Consider the following 7801-nt stretch of genomic DNA (forward strand, 5'->3'; position numbering starts at 1 on the left):
CGGCTGCCGTCAGTTTTTCTTTTTACTTCGCGAGTTTTCTCAGTTTTTCTCTTCATTTCACGAGTTTTCTCAGTTTTCTCTTCATTTCACGAGTTTTCTCAGTTTTCTCTTCATTTCACGAGTTTTCTCAGTTTTTCTCTTCATTTACTTTTTGATCAAATCTCGTATATGATTTAAGCTACTTTCATAATTATCAGCATATGTTAGGTATGCAAATTAATTCGGTGCCATTTTCCACAAAGCGTTTTAAAACCGTCATAATTCTCCAGAGAGGGAATTCTTCCTTCGTCAGTTATCTAATAAATGGAAGGTTATTTTGAACAATACAATTGTGTTTGATTTTTTGTAAATAAATGTTTAAGTTTATGAAAAGTGGCACCGAATTAATTTGCAGTATAGTTGTAGACGTTGAGTTCTGTTGTTTCTGTTGGGGTTTTGGTTGAATATTTTCTGAGTCTTCTACCTTCTGTCATGGGGAAATTGAAGGGTTAACCATGTGGTTTCTTTATATTCGTTTATATTTATTTCTTCGTGATGACTCTTTTTAAGTTTGAGCAGATTTTTGCTGGATTTTCTGCTCTGGGTAATGAGGCAATTAAAAGGACAACGTGGAATTTGATAGATTATAAGTTTGACCGTGTTGAATTATTATTACAGTTGTCTGCCTTCTATTACGAGAAAATTAAGAGAATTGTAGATGATTTCTAAACTTCTTCTTTGAAGTTTTTAAGGTATCATATATGAAAACTGAGAATTCTACTTTCTTTTCGAAGCCTTTACTCAATTTTCGCTTACTCGTTAGCTGTAAATGAAGAAGTACAGAATACAACTCCATTTTCTGCAGTTTTTCCAATTTTAATATCAAAGAGCAGACGATAACTTTTCACAAATTTCATAAATTTCATAAATTTTGTTTGATGGAGTTAGTCACTTCAAGAAACGACAAGGAATTGAAACTTTCATCGCACACCTTGTGTATCGTTTTAATATCCACGAAATTTGAGTAAACTTTAGCGCATATTATTTAAACACTTGCCTCGCGAACAATCTATACGCGAAATTTAAAGATTTCATCGTTCAACTTGAGGTTTTTACACGATCCTTTACAAGGTTTCCTGCTTTATGCGCTTCGTTGAGATTGTTGCCCTATTCTTGCGAGAAGTTCAGTAGACTGCAGATCAGGATAGCGTGAGTGTGAAACCTGTGGTTTAATTACATGTATAGGTTTAGTAATACAAATATTTGGACATTAAATTCATGTAACACGATAGCAGTGTTAAGATCAAGTTTAAATATGAAGCCTTTGTATCTCGTTATTAAATTGTTACTTGTACCACGTTTAGCCTATCGAAATCTTTATTGAAGTAATTCAAATGTAAAATTGCAGAAGTAGATTTTACAGTAACAATTGTAAAAGAATAATCAGAAAAAAATGGGAAAAACATAGACATACCTCGTTGATTACGATTACCTGATTATTATTGTCGTTAATAGTTCAGAAAACAAAAATGGTACCTGTGAAAATGGTAAAGTTGCGAAAATACAGAAACTTTATTTTTCAGGAGAGAAGAAGAATTAATTTAATGTAAATTAATGTAAAATCACCTTCACACTGATTTTATCTACCAGCTAAAGAAATATATACCTATACATATATAAATGGCATAGTTGGTGGATGAAATCAGAGTAAAAAATGAATTAATTAGCAAAGCAATTTTCTTCTCTCCTGAAAAATTCAATTTTTGGAAACTTCAGCATTGGAACGCAATGTTACACAATTTCCGGTATTCCAATTTTTTATTATCACACACAATATTGAAATCATAAGAACATTTCACGGAACGTCAAATTTTCCTCGACATCAAACCTCCACATTTTCCCACAACAAACGAGCCCGCCTAATTTGAATATATCGACTTCATTCGCATCCAAACTTCCAAGTGTAAATTCCAAAAAAAATAGAAAAAAAGAAGATAGAGTATCCCTGCAAGTGTGGAACATTCGAGAGCACGATGCTGGAAGCGCACTTCCGGAAGATGGAAAAAGGTGAAGCAGCCGTTGGATGGAAACGCGAGGCGTTGAAAAATTTTTTGAAATAGCCAGTTCCCGCCGGGTGGAAACGTCGCCTCTCACGAGCCGGGCGCATCCGACTATCGAATGTCTCGACATAATCGCGACCGTCAGGCCGGACACCTGACTACGTAGTTCCGACGTGGACACAGGAAGAGGAAGTCGACCGCACGGCGGCGTTCTGGCGTCGACCGTGTGTCACAGGCGCGAACCATCGAATATCGGGGATCGAGTTCACCTCCTTCTCGATACGTTTCTATTCTGTGTCGACATTAACGCGTTATTTTTCCGGAAAAGGAAAATAGAAAAGAAAGTTTGGAAGGGTCAGGCATCTTCGCAGGGTTCACGTCTCTATTTGGGTAGAATGGGGGAATTAGGAGCGCCTGAGGGAAAGAATTGAGTAGAATGTGAATATTGCACAGGTAATAACTTTTTTATCGTTTATATACAAATACACTGTTTGTATATTTTTATAATCAACTTTAACACGTTGGTCACCTGTGACCGGAGATTGTTTCCTCGACGAGGCCACGGTGGGTCATCGGTGACCTGAGGGCCTCGAATGTTTGGGGTAATTGAAATAAAATGAATATCATCGACTAAAAATTTCAAACATCGTGGCTAACTTAAAAAATGATAATAATAATAATAAAGCATAATATAATACTATGCTTGGAATAATGAAAATTTTCTTCTGGTGTAAATCTAGCGTGGCAGTCGACGTGTTAACAAAATTTCAAGATAAAATCAATTTTTAATAGAAAAACCAAACCGGTGGTGCTGTTCGTGATTTCCTAATTGTCGCGGGGTAATCACAAATACTACTTGTTTCACGTCGTTTATCCCATGAGAAAGAAGCGGGAAATACACCTAAAATAAATAAAAAGGGACGATAAATCTCCATGAGAAATGGAGACGCAAAGAAGTGAAGAATAAACCTACGATAGATAAATGAAAAGAAAAGAAAGTTAAAAAAAACGAACGTGGCGAGGAAGAAATAGGGACGAAAAATCGCCATGAGAAAGGGAGTGACGCGAAGAAGCGGAGAATAACCTACGATAAATAAATGAAAAGAAGAAAAATTAAAAAAACGAACGTGGCAGAAAAAGAAATAGGGACGAAAGATCGACAGGAGAAAGAGGGAGACTTGAGGAGGAGGAGGAAAGGGTGCAAGAAGAGAGGGGAGGGTCGCGTAGAAGAGCTCGCAGCACACCGAGTGTACACCCTGGGTATTGGCTTACACTTCCAGCTGATTGGGCCCATGGTATTTACGCAGGACCCCGTAGAAAACCGGACCCCGCCCTCTCCCTTTCGATGGTAACACGCGATTCCACGGAACTGTAACGTTTTCAACGAACTGAAGGAGTTCCTTGCACCGCGACATTCTTTGCACGCCGGTTAGGCTCGAAAGGGTGAACAATGCTGACGACGACGATGGTAATAGTGTGAGTCGTGAAAGATGTCTGCGTGGATGTTGAGTTTGGTTGAAATAGAAAGTGTTAAATAGGTCATCCCGTAAGTTCGTGCCGAAAGCGAGAAACATATTAATGAAAATCTAAGGAAAAGGTAGAAAAATGTTATGGAACGAGTTTTTCCTTTTTGTCAAGTTTAAAGGTTTGCTGGGAATATTGATCTGAAGTATAAAATTCGACACTGTCTCATGGGATGACTTTGTGTAAGGTGTTTGAAACGGAAAGTAGTTGAGGCGATTGAAGTGGTAGAGGTTATGTTACATATGTAGGTTAGTAAGGCAATTGATATTTTAACCTGTTAACTGAACGATATATTTCAACAAATTCGATGAACTTTACTTTCGTACAAGCTACTCGAGTCGTGAATACGTAAATTTTGTAATGTCCGATTTTACTGAAATATTTATCTTCTTAGGAATTCAATGGCCGCCATATTGATTTAGCTTCGAAACACTGTGTACAAGAAGAATGTAGGTTATTGCATATATTCAAATTTAACTGTAACCAAAGGTGTGAAATACTGAAACAATTATTGAACACGGCTCAAACATGGACGCTTCGATTGATAATTCTCTTTTAACACATTCTCAACCGATTGGGTAGATTTCAAATTTTCACCATTCACAATGAACGATATTTCATTTTCAAATTCTATTTTAAGAAATTCTGTTCCATAGTGTTGCTCAATTCTTCGTTACTAATTTTCTCAACACAGGGCTGTTTACTCATTTTTCTAGAAATATTTTGGCAATCTTAAATCTTAAGCGAGCGGATTATTTATTTCTTTATCTTTGGTTTTTTAATACTGCAAATCATAAGATACAGTCGTGTAAGCAGTTCTTTCATTATTCAATAATACTCAGCTGATCATCGGTGCCAGTTAACAGATTAGATTAGGTTATGTAATAGGTTAATACTGGATTTGCATTAGATAATATTGGAAATACAAAAAAGGAATGTTATATCGTAGAACGACAAGTTTTAACACTTTGGACAATTTTATTCGTTCGGTTTTTGTTATTTGTTTCTTCCGTTCAATTTTTTCAAAATGATTCACTGTCGTTTTAATTAAATTCGACTTGGATTCATGTTCAAAAACACTCATTCCGGAATAATTCGTTTAACGACTAATTTCTGTCGGACCAATTTCCTGTACGCTAATTTACAAACAATAAATGATTCTTTACTCAATACAAAGAGGAAAAAGAGTGAACTGGTGTCACAAGTAATGGCTCGTCGCGCATTAAAGTTTCCCGCGAACCTCAGTCGACTCGTGAAACATCTCTGAAATAAAGTAAGAATCTCTCGCAAATTTAATAATTGTACTAATCAAATAGAGTAAAATAAAATAATAGAAGCTCTAAAATAACGAGTTTCTTTCGAATAATTAAAAATTATTATTTCGACTAGTTAACAGAATATAAGAAAATAAGAGAAGCCCTAAAATCTCGAATTTTTTTCAGACGATTTCAAAATCTTTCTTCCTTCTTAAAATTCAAATTACGATAAATTATTATTCCAATTTTTTTTTTATTATCCTACGTCCAACGTCTGTCGCTGAAAATCGAAGCTTAAGACTCATACGTGTGTAACCAGAGAATTGGCATGAAACGTTCACACCCAATTTCCCAATCTCCGATCGCTGATTGAAAAGTGCAGATAGCATCTATGGCAACCAGAATTGGTCTTTTCACCCTCTGCGAGCCAGCGTTGCACAGCCACACCTGTGTTTGCTCGCACCTGAAATCAAAGAGGCGATTACATTCCCGTGATCGTTTCACAAGAAGTAAACACGCATCCGCCTTGATCACGTGTGCATGTTAGGTGACCGTGCAAACCTGGTTGCATCGTTTACCCGATGAAATACCTCTTCCTTAAATACTTTCGGCAAACATAGTGGTTTCGATACGCAGGAAGTTTTTTTTCTTTTGATCAGGTGAATATCTCAACCCTTTCGCAAGCTAATATAATAAGGAGAACAGTGAAAAGAGCAATTTAAACAAATGTCCTTTCTTATCGTTTAAATTATTTACATTTCATACAAGATTCGGAAATATGCAATCTTTCATTGTTGAGTTTGAATAAATTTTAATAATCGCGTTACGTAAATTGCAAGTGGAAAGTATATTGCATTATTTATGTGTTTCTTATTTATCAGTATTACTCTTCAACACGAAATAAAGTTTCTCTTTATTGGAGTACAATTTGAATAAAAATTATTTCTCAGTTGTCGATGTATCACTTGAATTTCTAATTATCCCGACGAAGCTTGGGTGAATGCTGGAAGATTTAATTTTGTTTTTATAGACTGAATATCAATGGCAATAATTTTCTGGACATCGATCACTATCCAATATAAATGTTATTTTAATTAAATATGAAAGAAATTAATTAACCCCTTGACCTATGATTTCTCTTCTGACTATGCATCTAAGCGTCAGCCATTTAATGTTTTAATACCGTATCACGTAAAAAAAGCTAATCTATTACAGATTAATTACATTTAGGAATCCTTAATCTTACAAATTAAAACGAAATTTAGGATTACAATTAATTTTTCTCACTAATACAACTATTTTTCTCACATCTTCGCCAGAATCTCTGCCACGAGTCTGACGGGTTGTCATAGGTTAAGGGGTTAAATTGTCAATGGTGGATATTGTCCCACTTTCTGGAACTTTCCCACCAAATAGTTCAGAATTATTTCAATATTCTCGAAAACCGATAAATTTCATTTAAACCCCAATAATAACATATTACACAAACCTCACGTTTGTACTTGACGAATCGAATTTTATTTCATTCAAGAGAATTTCTGTTCGATGTCTCTATACAGTTTTCATTCGCTCCAGAAAACTATCCTAACCGGCAGTTTAGGCCAATGTACGTGCAGGAAACGTGTGTTCATCGCCGCGATTCAAAGTTGAATGATTAACCCTCGTGGTGAGATGACAGTGACGGTATTGTTCGCGATCAAAAGTTCCTCCCACCGGTCTCATCTCCCTTCGCTAAAGTGATTGCGCTTCGGATAATCTCCAGCGTAACGATAAAGCCTCGCTTTGAACGATCGAGATGTTACCAAATACGTCACGGCTACTTAATTACATTTGCGGCGAACCACCTCTTGCGGCTGGAGCAATCTTCAGGCACCGTGTAATTGGGAGATAGAGGACTATATACAAACCCTGTGAAGTTTCGTGTTGATAATATCGTGGAAACGTTTCAAGTTCGGTTCGATTCGAATGGAAGAATTATCGATGGCTAAATGACAATTATCGATATTGAATGGAAAGTTTAAAACCCCCATTTTGAATGAAAAACTCTGCTTCTTGTAGGTGGTTAACCTAGGTGTGCTTGAATACTCTAACAAAAGTTTATTTCAATTTAGTATCTATTGTAGACACGATGATCGGTAGATAAATAATAAATTCTTAGAAATTTTGTCACGAAAGGGTTAAGACAGATACACGAATTGTGGAGGAAAGTTCGAAATTGAAGGACCTTTGAGTAAGGTAACGAATTAGTAATATATAGGGTGTCCGAATTTTTTTTTTATGAAACTTTGCCAGTATATTTTATGGGCATAAGTAAGAACAAAATGTTATATGAACATAGGTCGTTTGAAGTTTCGTTAAAAAGTTATAACAAAAATAGGAAATAGGTAGAACTTTTCGGTTACTAACTTTTTAAGAAAGCTTTAAACGATCTATATTTATTTAACATCTTTTTCTTATTTATACCCACAGAACACACTGACGAAGTTTGGTCGGAAAACATTTGGACACCCGGTATGCATAAAATGAACGTAGAATTTTCAGCAATAATCCCGCTTTTAGGAAAATGCAAAGGAACAGAATAAAATTGCATTGTTAAATTATAATCAGCTAATGTAAATTGATCACAGGTTACATTAAGCACGCCTGACGTTCTCAAATATTTGCAACCTACACAAAATAGGATTTAATATGCAAATTTTTTGTTTATATCTCTCGTTTATATTCATTAATAACGAAGAAATCTACATTTCCATATACGACCAAACTATCCGAAGAAACAATTCTACAGTCTATTCAAATATACACTGCTCGTCAAAAAAAGTTGCAACACCTAGAAATTAGGGTTGCAATTAGGCCTAGATACTCTGAGGAAAAAAGTGACCTTTCTTAACCAAATTTCAATCATTTTGCACCTTCGAATTTCAGACCTGTGCGATTTCATTTTCCAAGTGCGGCAATTTTCTTTTTTTCGGCGAGCAGTGT

Source organism: Habropoda laboriosa, unplaced genomic scaffold (assembly GCF_001263275.1).
Source record: "Habropoda laboriosa isolate 0110345459 unplaced genomic scaffold, ASM126327v1 scaffold22, whole genome shotgun sequence".
Lineage (NCBI taxonomy): Eukaryota > Metazoa > Arthropoda > Insecta > Hymenoptera > Apidae > Habropoda > Habropoda laboriosa.